Below are 12500 nucleotides of genomic sequence, written 5' to 3'. Positions count from 1 at the left end.
TCTGCCACCCGGAACATATTTAAAGAAGAGAGAAAGCAGCCGGGGCCTTGAGATTTCGAAAATGCCGCGCTCTGAAATTTTCACATCAGCCATTGGGAAGATAATTATTATCCGTCACAAACAAAAAAAAAAAAAACAGCTTTGAAATGAGCATTGATAGTGGCCACGTTTTTTCGGGGCATGTCTTGATGAAATAATTGCAGTTCAGTTCGTTGGTTCAATTGCATTTGTTGGCTCCTTGCAGCATGTCTAGATTTCATCTTTTTCAGTATTCCTAGTGTTCTCATTGTAGTATGAATAACCTGCAGATTTTTCGTTGTTGTTGTTATGCGTTATACAATGCTGAGCGATGTTTTTCCTTTCCTTGAAGCTAGCCATAGAAGTATAAAACTTTCTATAAACTCATTACAATAAGAATCCAGCATACGGTTCATCATCGGCTCGATAAACGTTCGGGAAGTGGCGACTTTTAATGCCGTGATCATGAAGCTTAACAGCAGAGCGTGTTCATCAGATATGCCAGGGGTGACGTAACGCAAGGCGTGAATCGAATCTAAGATTGAAATGGCGTTCTGAATTCTTTTGGTTCCAGATAGAACAAACAAAAATATATAAAAAAAGCATGTCATTGATTGTCATTCAAACCTCAAGAGCGCGTGGAGAAAGTGTTCCGGTTTACATTCGGCAAATCGAAATGAACGGCTAAAATTAACCTATCGTCTGGTTTCATGCGGGAGATCACGTGCGCACGCAAATTTCTTCGTACGGGAATTTTATGAAGTGAAGGCGGCTACAGATCATTTCCTTTGTCTAGTTCATGTTCGTAGGCGCAAATTGCAAACGTAATACTTGGAGGAACGTTTCCACTAATCTACAGGGGCTCTCTCATTTCTCCGATTGCTCGCAAACACATTGCATTGCTAGTCGTGACGTTTCACAGTGACGTTTCACCATGCCCGTCGAAGTTGATTACCAGTACCGCGCCAGCGTCGACCGGCCGGCGAAGCGACGAACTCAGCAGCGCATGCGCGAGGCCCTACAACACCCCAACCGAGCTACCCTGCTTATCGGAGAGAGCGAGTGCGCGTGAACGCGGGCTCGTCTGACGATCTGGATTAAAGAAAAAAAAAAAAGTGTGTCCGAGATATTGACAAAGACAAGTGGTCGCTGTCGCTCTGAGTCTTAGCGCGTTATAGAAAACGTGGGATGGCGGTGCTTCCTCGAGGGTCTAAAAGTACAATCTTCGAACTAGCGCTCCCGGCGGAACGTGGAGCTAGCATCCTTCTTCTTGGAACGGTTTGCAATGGACTGCTTGAATGTGCCGACCACGCGTCACGGGTCGCGTATAGAGCCAACGTTTGGCAAGAACGCGTCTAGCACAACCGATCGCGGTTGCGATAACCCATCGTTGGTAGCGAAAAAAAGAAAGAAAGAAAAAAAAAACACCTACCCGCAGCTTGTTAGCAGTAACCGTAAATGTGGTTCTAAATATAGGTTCGCTGGTCACTGAAACTTTCTCATAACGCACACCACTGTAGTCCAAAAAGAACAAAGCACGCACAATGGATATGATACAGCCGTCACCGCATGATTTCGCGTTTTCCTTATTGCATTACTTTCGTGGGCATGCGCGCTAGGGCCACGCAGGCCAGGAGGCAAGGGGAAAAATAAATAAGAAATGATACGCGATCCTCAGCATTGACTTGGCTGATGTGGCACTCGCATTTATGTTCTTTACCTTAGGCGAGCGCAACGCGCCAACTGAACTCCAATTTCCCATAACGGAAATTCGTATTTGGCCATTTGGTTGTATTTTTGGCTGATGTTCGCGTTTTTCGCCCGAGCATGCGCTTCACTGCGCCGCTCGTTGCCCCTTCAATGCGGCTTCACTGCCCTGCAGGCGTGTTCTGCGTCAAGCCGAACCACCAGGCAAAAAGCCTGGGCGCCGCCATCTTGTTGAGAGCGGCGCCGGGGACACAATCGCGCCTAGCTCATTGAGTTTTCCCCCAAAACTGAACGAAATAGCCTTATTTAAATGAGAAAGATGCCGCGAGTGCCGCAACGAAGGACCTTAAGGATTACCGAAGGGTAACTGAGGGCGACGCGACGAGCTTTGGAAAGAAGAATGATGGGTGTAGCGCTACGGGGGATAAGAATAGAGCAGATTCGGGGGGTGAGCGAACAAACGCGAGCTAATGACACCTTAGTTTAAACCAAGAAAAAGAAATGGGCGTGCGCAGGGCATGCAATGTGGGGGGAAGATCATCAATTAAGGGTTACCGACTGAATTCCAAGAGAAGGGAAGCGTAGCACGGGGTGGCGGAAATTTAGGAGGGCAGATTAGATTAGGAAGGGCGCAGGCACTAGACGGCGACCGTGACCGGGCTTACACGTGACCGGGGTGCTTGGAGAATAATGGGAGAGGTCTTTGCCCTGCAGTGGTCGTAGCCAGCAGGATGATGATGACGAAAAGGTAGCAACAGGTATTCATAACATACAGGTTGGAAAGCTGAGGCACCTCTGAACCCTTGAATATATTTCGCCACACTTGGCCATACGACAAGTTTGTTTTCGAGGCGCTCGGTCCCACTGCAGCGAAAATGTTGCCGGAAATCGGGCACTCCATTTTTGTTTCATAGGGAACCTTTCTTCCACTAGGGCAGCGGATTTTCGCAGGGCGAGCTTGCTGTCGTTTACGGATCAAAGCGATAGTGAACTCCAAAATGCAGTGTTGGCTTTGAGTGGGACTTACATTGATTGCAAAACCCACGGCTAATCACCCTTCCCCCCCCCCCCCCCCCCCAAGTGGCTCATTACAGCAGACAATCGTTCAGAAACACCGGCATCGTTGCGTATAGTATGGGAATGGTGCGTGTCACGTGAGTGCTCGCTTCGAGCTTGTGTTCTTCATTTTGATTGAATGAAGTCTCACCTAAGTGAGCGGGGGCCGATCCCGGAGGTAGTGCAATACCGGGCCGACCTGCGGCGGAGGTGAAGCAGGCTTCAAGCACTCCGCCAACTTCCAAAAATAGGTTTAATATCGTGGGTCCATATAGAACCCGTATCAGATATTAAGCTGATAAGAACAGATACTACACTTTGATCTTAGCCAAAAGGCCGAGAAGCGATGTCTTTCACTTCACTCCATTGTACCACTGCCTTGTGGGTGCCCTGGCGACATTGGTAACCTCAGCAACAGCGTGGGCAATCTTATAAAACCCAGCCCGTCTAGAGACTCTATGCTCTCTATCTCGCGAATCAACTCGCGACGCCTCAGTCTTTCACTGTTAACGAAACGCCGTCGCGTAGAAACGAGACCCGAGCGCAAGCTTGTTCGCAAGGCAAAACCAACGAAGGCAACCTCGTAGAAAACGGAACAGGCGAGCGGAAAACACGCGCAAGGGGAATGCTTACTTCCGTCTGAATGCGACCGCTCAAGGCGGCTTTCTTTGAGGCCTTCGTTTCAAGCCCGTGCGCAAGTGTAATACACTACGCGCATTTCCCTCATTTCCTTTTATTTACCGCAAGGCCCACTGAAAGTTTTCATACGGCACAGGCCGGGACGGATTGCAACGTGTCGATTCGACCGCTAGAATTAGGTAGCGCGCCTCATGTACGAATGAAAGAGAATGAAAAAAAAAAAATAAATAAATATAGAAAAGGCTGCGCACTCCTTCCAACCGGAAACATAGAGGGCAGGAAGATCGCCATGTGGAGCACAGGTGTTGTTAAAAAAGAAAGAAAGAAAGAAAGAAATAGCGCTACCCCATCATCTTTACCGTGTGCGTGTATACACACACACGCACACATATGCACGCGCACGCACGCGCGCGCGCGCACGCACACACACACACACACACACACACACATACGCACACATGCTAGCATAGCTTAAGCACAGCTGGAAAGCTCAGCCTTGCGCAAGAAAAAAGGACCACGCCCTTTCGCAAGCCCCTTTGAAACTTTTAAATGAGAAACATGTGTACAGCGAGGTCGTTCGAAACTGGCGCGAAAACGCATCCGCGCCATCTGTGTGCGGAACTAGGAAAACCTACGGCCTTCGCCATACAGAAAGAAAGGTAGATGGCGCGAGCTAACGCTCCGTTGCATACTAAGAACGAGAGCTAGTGAATAATGGCAGAAACGTCTTGGGAAGAGAGAAAAAAACAACAACAACAAAAAAAAAGAAAGACACGCAAGTTGTTGGCTCGCGCAAGCATTCTATTTTACAGCGAGTAAAGAGCATAGCAACTTCTCACAAGAGCAGCAAGAAAGACAAGAAGAACGTGAGAGAGGGGGAGAAACAGGCGCGTTTCTTTGGAATGCAGAGCATGCTGCACACACTATGAAGTGCCAAAGAGACGGGGAAAGCAGATGGCGCGATTGTGTATGTCCTCAAAGCTTGAAAACAATTTCTAAACTACAAGGTGTGCCGAAGTCCGCCTACTCTCATCAGGTTGCTCCCGCCTCCAATTGCATTTAAATTAAAATTACAGTCGCCTCAGAGGCAGAGAGAGAGAGAGAGAGAGAGAAAATGTGTACACTTGCTTCGCGCAGCTGCACCCGTTCAAATTTTACAGCAACAAGAGCACTCCCGCAGGCACAAAGTCCGCTGCCGCGTCCGCCGGGGCGGAATGCACTCGCTTCCGTAAATTGTCGTGCGGCAGACTGCTGCATCGTAGCACACCTGAAACCGCGCAGACGTCAGCGATCGCCGCGAGATCGCTGCGAGCGCTAAAGTCCGAAACCACGTCCGCCGGGGCGGCGGGAGCTCGATACCCCTTCACGAAACTTCTGCGTGTACACCGCCGCACGGCCACGGCGGAGTCGCTGGCATCCTGCGCGCAGTTGCATTGCGTCGCGCCGGGAATCGTTGAAGCCCCACGCAGACGTCGGCGTCGGCCCCGACCTGGCTGCGAGCGCTCGAAGAGACCAAGTCCGAAGCCACGTGAGCCGGGGCGGTGTGAGCGCGACTAAGTCCGAGACGACGTCAGCCGGGGCGGCGTGAGCGAGACCAAGTCCGAGACTACGTCAGCCGGGGCGGCGTGAGCGAGACCAAGTCCGAGACTACGTCAGCCGGGGCGTCGACTAAGTCCGAGACGACGTCAGCCGGGGCGTCGAGCACGCCGCGGTCGCTTTTCCCACTCTTACTCGAAAAATGGCGAAGGGGCCGCGCTAGCGTGCCTTGAATCGGTGAGCGGCGGTACCGCGGCGATCGCGAGAGCTCAAATCGGCCGTGCCAAGGCCAAATATTGGCGCTCGGCTCGGCGCAGTACGCCGCCTTGTCGCACGAGTACGGCCCCGTGGAGGTCTGGTCACTTATCGCTGCTCTTATAAGGGGCCGTACCGCCCTGGCCGACGTTGTACCGTAGTGCCGTTTTCGGCTTGCGCGTGTTCGTGGTGGTGTCCGCGCACCGCTCCGCACTCGAGAATCGTGCCCACGACGACGCGAGCGCTCGGAAGAGACGCAAGTCCGAAACCACGTGAGCCGGGGCGGTGTGAGCGCGACTAAGTCCGAGACGACGTCAGCCGGGGCGGCGTGAGCGAGACTAAGTCCGAGACTACGTCAGCCGGGGCGTCGACCAAGTCCGAGACGACGTCAGCCGGGGCGTCGAGCACGCCGCGCGCGCTTTTCCCACTCTTACTCGAAAAATGGCGAAGGGGCCGCGCTAGCGTGCCTTGAATCGGTGAGCGGCGGTACCGCGGCGATCGCGAGAGCTCAAATCGGCCGTGCCAAAGCCAAATATTGGCGCTCGGCTCGGCGCAGTACGCCGCCTTGTCGCACGAGTACGGCCCCGTGGAGGTCTGGTCACTTATCGCTGCTCTTATAAGGGGCCGTACCGCCCTGGCCGACGTTGTACCGTAGTGCCGTTTTCGGCTTGCGCGTGTTCGTGGTGGTGTCCGCGCACCGCTCCGCACTCGAGAATCGTGCCCACGACGACGCGAGCGCTCGGAAGAGACGAAAGTCCGAAACCACGTGAGCCGGGGCGGTGTGAGCGCGACTAAGTCCGAGACGACGTCAGCCGGGGCGGCGTGAGCGAGACTAAGTCCGAGACTACGTCAGCCGGGGCGTCGACCAAGTCCGAGACGACGTCAGCCGGGGCGTCGAGCACGCCGCGCGCGCTTTTCCCACTCTTACTCGAAAAATGGCGAAGGGGCCGCGCTAGCGTGCCTTGAATCGGTGAGCGGCGGTACCGCGGCGATCGCGAGAGCTCAAATCGGCCGTGCCAAAGCCAAATATTGGCGCTCGGCTCGGCGCAGTACGCCGCCTTGTCGCACGAGTACGGCCCCGTGGAGGTCTGGTCACTTATCGCTGCTCTTATAAGGGGCCGTACCGCCCTGGCCGACGTTGTACCGTAGTGCCGTTTTCGGCTTGCGCGTGTTCGTGGTGGTGTCCGCGCACCGCTCCGCACTCGAGAATCGTGCCCACGACGACGCGAGCGCTCGGAAGAGACGAAAGTCCGAAACCACGTGAGCCGGGGCGGTGTGAGCGCGACTAAGTCCGAGACGACGTCAGCCGGGGCGGCGTGAGCGAGACTAAGTCCGAGACTACGTCAGCCGGGGCGACGAGCACGCCGCGCGCGCTTTTCGCACTCTTACTCGAAAAATGGCGAAGGGGCCGCGCTAGCGTGCCTTGAATCGGTGAGCGGCGGTACCGCGGCGATCGCGAGAGCTCAAATCGGCCGTGCCAAGGCCAAATATTGGCGCTCGGCTCGGCGCAGTACGCCGCCTTGTCGCACGAGTACGGCCCCGTGGAGATCTGGTCACTTATCGCTGCTCATATAAGGGGGCCGTACCGCCCTGGCCGACGTTGTACCGTAGTGCCATTTTCGGCTTGCGCGTGTTCGTGGTGGTGTCCGCGCACCGCTCCGCACTCGAGAATCGTGCCCACGACGACGCGAGCGCTCGGAAGAGACGGAAGTCCGAAACCACGTGAGCCGGGGCGGTGTGAGCGCGACTAAGTCCGAGACGACGTCAGCCGGGGCGGCGTGAGCGAGACTAAGTCCGAGACTACGTCAGCCGGGGCGACGAGCACGCCGCGCGCGCTTTTCGCACTCTTACTCGAAAAATGGCGAAGGGGCCGCGCTAGCGTGCCTTGAATCGGTGAGCGGCGGTACCGCGGCGATCGCGAGAGCTCAAATCGGCCGTGCCAAGGCCAAATATTGGCGCTCGGCTCGGCGCAGTACGCCGCCTTGTCGCACGAGTACGGCCCCGTGGAGATCTGGTCACTTATCGCTGCTCATATAAGGGGGCCGTACCGCCCTGGCCGACGTTGTACCGTAGTGCCGTTTTCGGCTTGCGCGTGTTCGTGGTGGTGTCCGCGCACCGCTCCGCACTCGAGAATCGTGCCCACGACGACGCGAGCGCTCGGAAGAGACAGAAGTCCGAAACCACCTGAGCCGGGCCGCGGCGGGAGCTCGACGCCCGTCACGCAACTTTGGCGTACAAGCCACCGCACGGCCGCGACTGAGTCGTCGCCACCGTCCGGCTGGCTGCACTATAGCACGCCGGGAACCGGGAAAGAACCGCGCAGAGGTCGTCGTTTTGCCGCGGCGTTGGCGCGAGCGCGCGAAGAGACAAAGTCCGAAACGGCGTCAGCCGGGGTGTCGAGCACGCCGCCCGCGCCGGTCGCACTCGTGCTCGGAAACGGCGAAAGGGCCGCGCTAGCGTGCGGCCCCGTAGGGGCACAGAAAGGCGATTGTTCTGGAAACCGCGCTGTCCATAGGCGAGAGATTGCCGTTCGCGCATTCGGTCGACGCGCTGCGCTTTCACGACTTCGGCATTGCGCTGCCGACGTAAGCTTTCCATCTCGCTCGCGGCGCTGCGAGGCGGCACGATTTTCGCCAAACGCTCGTCGAAAGTGGCACGAGTACGGCCCCATGGAGATTTGGGAACTTATCGCTGCTATTATATGGGGGTCCCAGAGAGCAGTCGCCCCCAAAAGCGACCTGGGTGTTTGATATGCGGCGGGCTTCGTGCCCGTCAAGCGTGTCCCCGGTATCGCTCCCGTGGATCCCACAGCTGACGTCTGCAGCCTCATCCGCTTGATGCGTTAGGGGCTGGTTGTCGGACGACGCTTTCTCCACGATATCGAGTTGTGTTCCGCATCGTCCTCGGACGAGTCAAATGCGAAAGCGCCGAAGGCGCGGGCGTGACCCGTCGCCTGGCGGCTTTGCCGTCTCGGCTACGTTGCAAGTGTCGGTCGGTCCACCTGTGCTGCGGGCTCAAGAGAAACCGCAAGCCGTGATCGAGTCGACACAACCAGTCTATCGAGAATGTTGCGTGCTTCTTGCCGCGTGGCGATACCCGGCCCTTCGGGGAGGGCGCCGTAGCGAGCTCGAACGCCGTCGTCTCGGACTGTGCAAAGTGCTACTCTTTGCAAGAACGAAGCGTGCTGGGGCGCCTGAAGGTGGCCTCGGCATCGCAAAAACGGCGTCCGGCCTGCTTGACAGGCGGGACGCGCAGTTGAACGATTACCTGGTTGATCCTGCCAGTAATCATATGCTTGTCTCAAAGATTAAGCCATGCATGTCTAAGTACATGCCGAAATAAGGCGAAACCGCGAATGGCTCATTAAATCAGTTATGGTTCCTTAGATCGTTTCTTCCTACTTGGATAACTGTGGCAATTCTAGAGCTAATACATGCAGTGAGCCTGAAGCCCTTTGGGCGACGGGTGCTTTTATTAGACCAAGATCGATCGGGTTTCGGCCCGTATTGTGTGGTGACTCTGGATAACTTTGTGCTGATCGCATGGCCACGAGCCGGCGACGTTTCTTTCAAGTGTCTGCCTTATTAACTTTCGATGGTAGGTTACTTGCTTACCATGGTTGTTACGGGTAACGGAGAATCAGGGTTCGATTCCGGAGAGGGAGCCTGAGAAACGGCTACCACATCCAAGGAAGGCAGCAGGCGCGCAAATTACCCACTCCCGGCACGGGGAGGTAGTGACGAAAAATAACAATACGGGACTCTTTTGAGGCCCCGTAATTGAAATGAGTACACTCTAAATCCTTTAACGAGGATCAATTGGAGGGCAAGTCTGGTGCCAGCAGCCGCGGTAATTCCAGCTCCAATAGCGTATACTAAAGCTGCTGCGGTTAAAAAGCTCGTAGTTGGATCTCAGTTCCAGACGAGTAGTGCATCTACCCGATGCGACGGCTCGGACTGAACATCATGCCGGTCCTTTCTTGGTGCACTTCATTGTGTGCCTCGAGAAGGCCGGTGCTTTTACTTTGAAAAAATTAGAGTGCTCAACGCAGGCGAGTCGCCTGAATAAACTTGCATGGAATAATAGAACAAGACCTCGTTTCTGTTCTGTTGGTTTTTGGAATACGAGGTAATGATTAAGAGGGACAGACGGGGGCATTCGTATTGCGGCGCTAGAGGTGAAATTCTTGGACCGTCGCAAGACGAACTACTGCGAAAGCATTTGCCAAGAATGTTTTCTTTGATCAAGAACGAAAGTCAGAGGTTCGAAGGCGATCAGATACCGCCCTAGTTCTGACCATAAACGATGCCAACCAGCGATCCGCCTGAGTTACTCAAATGACTCGGCGGGCAGCTTCCGGGAAACCAAAGTGTTTGGGTTCCGGGGGAAGTATGGTTGCAAAGCTGAAACTTAAAGGAATTGACGGAAGGGCACCACCAGGAGTGGAGCCTGCGGCTTAATTTGACTCAACACGGGAAAACTTACCCGGCCCGGACACTGGGAGGATTGACAGATTGAGAGCTCTTTCTTGATTCGGTGGATGGTGGTGCATGGCCGTTCTTAGTTGGTGGAGCGATTTGTCTGGTTAATTCCGATAACGAACGAGACTCTAGCCTATTAAATAGGTGCGGGGTTCCCAGCACCTTACAACCTTCTTAGAGGGACAAGCGGCTCCTAGCCGCACGAAACAGAGCAATAACAGGTCTGTGATGCCCTTAGATGTCCGGGGCCGCACGCGCGCTACACTGAAGGAAGCAGCGTGTCTTTATCCCTGTCTGAAAAGACTGGGTAACCCGTGGAACTTCTTTCGTGATTGGGATAGGGGCTTGCAATTGTTCCCCTTGAACGAGGAATTCCCAGTAAGCGCGAGTCATAAGCTCGCGTTGATTACGTCCCTGCCCTTTGTACACACCGCCCGTCGCTACTACCGATTGAATGATTTAGTGAGGTCTTCGGACCGATGTCCGGCGCGGCCTTTCGGTTGCGCCGGTCTGTTGGAAAGATGACCAAACTTGATCATTTAGAGGAAGTAAAAGTCGTAACAAGGTTTCCGTAGGTGAACCTGCGGAAGGATCATTACCGGATTGTTCGAGGGTGACGAGCGCCATTGTTTCTACCCCGTGTGGGTGAAGCAGCTCGCTGCGCCCGACGCTTTCCGCCGCTGGCCCCGCTTGGACGCGGGGACGGCTATACCCGAACATGCCGGGGATTGCCCGAATTTCGAAGGGCGCCCCGTGCCAAATTTGTTGCGCCCAGTGGACGCCGGCTGCAACCTTGGACGGTTGGCTTGGCCGCGCCCGCGGGTAGAAACGGCGTAACGCACACTGTTGGGTGGGCTTTCTGAAGTCCGCCTCGGCACTCTTGCGCGGAATGGGAGTAAGACGACCCGACCTGCTGCTCTTGCCCAGTACGAGGGGAACGGCGAAGCGTGCGGTCGGTCAAGGAACTGACGGTCGAGAGCTAATGCCGCTGCCGCTTAGTACACACGGAACCGTGGTGCGAGCGCTCTCCCGTCCTCCGCGGCAAACGCTGCCGAGTCTGAAAAGGCTGGCGGCTGCCGGTCGCTTCCTGCGGCGAGTGTGGAGTAACGACCCGACTTTGTTGCTGCCCAAGTACTAAAGGAACGGTGCGGCGCTCGGTCGGTCATGGAACCGGCGGTATTGAGGGTGCGGCTGCCAAGTACGGAAGGAACCGTGGCCTAAAGCACTCTCCCGTCCTCCGCGGCAAATTCCACCGCGCCCGAAAGGGCCGGAGGCTGCCGGTCGGCTCCCGCTCGTGACGCGCGAGGTGTCGAGTTCGCGGTTCAATGCGACGACGTCTGCAGGCTATTTGCCCGCCGCCGAGGGAAAGGCGGCGTTGCTGCGAAGTACCGAAGGAAACGCGGCTTTGCTACGTCGGAAGCGTTCTGCGGTTTGCGGACTTGTGCGCTTTGGGAAGGCGCCGCACGTCGAAAGAGGAAGTACGGACAGACGAGGGACTGTAATCCCGTATTCGAACGCACTTGCGGCCAGGCCCTTGCTGGCTTCGTCTTCCGCCTCAAGTAGACTTGTTGTGGCTCCGGCGCAGAGAGCCGTCCCTGGCACTGGCCGAGTGGCTTTGGAGAGCTGCGCGAGTACGCGCGCGCCAAGCTCTTGTCTTTCGTCTCGAGTAGGCTGTTGGATCAGCAGCGGTCATGCGGAAACGCGTGACCGCCGAACGAAAGAGCGAAACAGGAGTAGCGCACGCCGAAAGGCGCTCTTCGAAACCACACACAGGGAGACGCCACGTGCCTGAAACACTGGTTGTACTGTACTGAATTGAACAAACTATTTTTCACGACTCTAAGCGGTGGATCACTCGGTTCTCGGGTCGATGAAGAACGCAGCCAGCTGCGAGACTTGGTGTGAATTGCAGGACACACTGAGCACTGATTCTTTGAACGCACATTGCGGCCTTGGGTCTTCCCTTGGCTTCGTCTGTCTGAGGGTCGGATCACATATCAAGAGAGCCTTCGGCGCACAGGGAACGTGCGTCCGTCGACTCGTTTTGACCGCGTCGGCATCATGGACAGTACGTTGAGCGCTGAAGCCACGCGCCAGCAACCTCACGAGAAGGAGACGGTGGCGAGCCGTCGTGCCAAATCTTCGAAGAGACGGAAACGAGGCATTACTACTGCAGCGTGACGAGTGCGCGCCTCTGGCAAGACCGCCGCAGGATGGAGTCGGATACCTGCAGGGAAAGAGCGGTCCAAGCTCGAGGCGCGAACGTCTGTTGCCTTGTAGCGCGCACCTTTGCGAGAGAGTCGGAAGCGATCGCAATTTGCGTTGTTTGCCTTCGGAGTACGTCGAGCTCCAGAGCTGGTCGCTCGCTCACGTCACCGCAGCTGTGTGGGCGCCCTTCCGGGCTTCGTCGCACGAATGGGAATCGGCAGATTCGTGCGAGGAGCGGGGAGGAGAAGGGTGGCCCCCGAAAGCGGTTCGACGCGAGAGCGCCGTCTGCGAGCGAGAAGAGCACGGCACGGCGGAGAATTGCCGCGAGACGGAAAATGTCTCCCTCGAGAGCGTTGGCCGAGCTGAAGCGTTCCGTCGTAGTCCGCCGTCGGTCCAAGTGCTTCGCAGTCTCTGTCCCCTTAAGACTGGGCCACTCCAGTTGGGGCAGGGGCGACGCTACACGAGACGATGCCTCCCGCCAGGTTTTAGTCGCCCCTGCGGTGCCCGCTGAAGCGGCGCGCTGCTAAGGCGATCTTTGCCTCGGTGGTGTTTTGGGCTTCAGACACGGTCGCTTACCACGCAACTGCTCGTGCGCCGCAC

The 12500-nt window shown here is 56.1% G+C and overlaps 3 non-coding genes across 3 annotated transcripts; 2 read left to right on the top strand and 1 right to left on the bottom strand.

The window, feature by feature from the left end:
• Positions 1-2937: 2937 nt before the first annotated feature.
• On the bottom strand, positions 2938-3129 carry LOC139053174 (U2 spliceosomal RNA). The gene has a single exon (XR_011510271.1). It is a non-coding gene; the product is annotated as a U2 spliceosomal RNA (small nuclear RNA).
• A 5346-nt stretch (positions 3130-8475) lies between these two features.
• Positions 8476-10290, top strand: LOC139053129 (small subunit ribosomal RNA). The gene has a single exon (XR_011510232.1). It is a non-coding gene; the product is annotated as a small subunit ribosomal RNA (ribosomal RNA).
• Positions 10291-11527: 1237 nt separating this feature from the next.
• Positions 11528-11680, top strand: LOC139053151 (5.8S ribosomal RNA). Its single transcript, XR_011510250.1, has one exon. It is a non-coding gene; the product is annotated as a 5.8S ribosomal RNA (ribosomal RNA).
• The last annotated feature ends 820 nt before the right edge of the window (positions 11681-12500 follow it).

Source organism: Dermacentor albipictus, unplaced genomic scaffold (genome assembly GCF_038994185.2).
Source record: "Dermacentor albipictus isolate Rhodes 1998 colony unplaced genomic scaffold, USDA_Dalb.pri_finalv2 scaffold_75, whole genome shotgun sequence".
NCBI lineage: Eukaryota > Metazoa > Arthropoda > Arachnida > Ixodida > Ixodidae > Dermacentor > Dermacentor albipictus.
The sequence above is the reverse complement of the archived record's forward strand: the minus strand, read 5'-3'. Positions and strand labels throughout refer to the sequence as shown.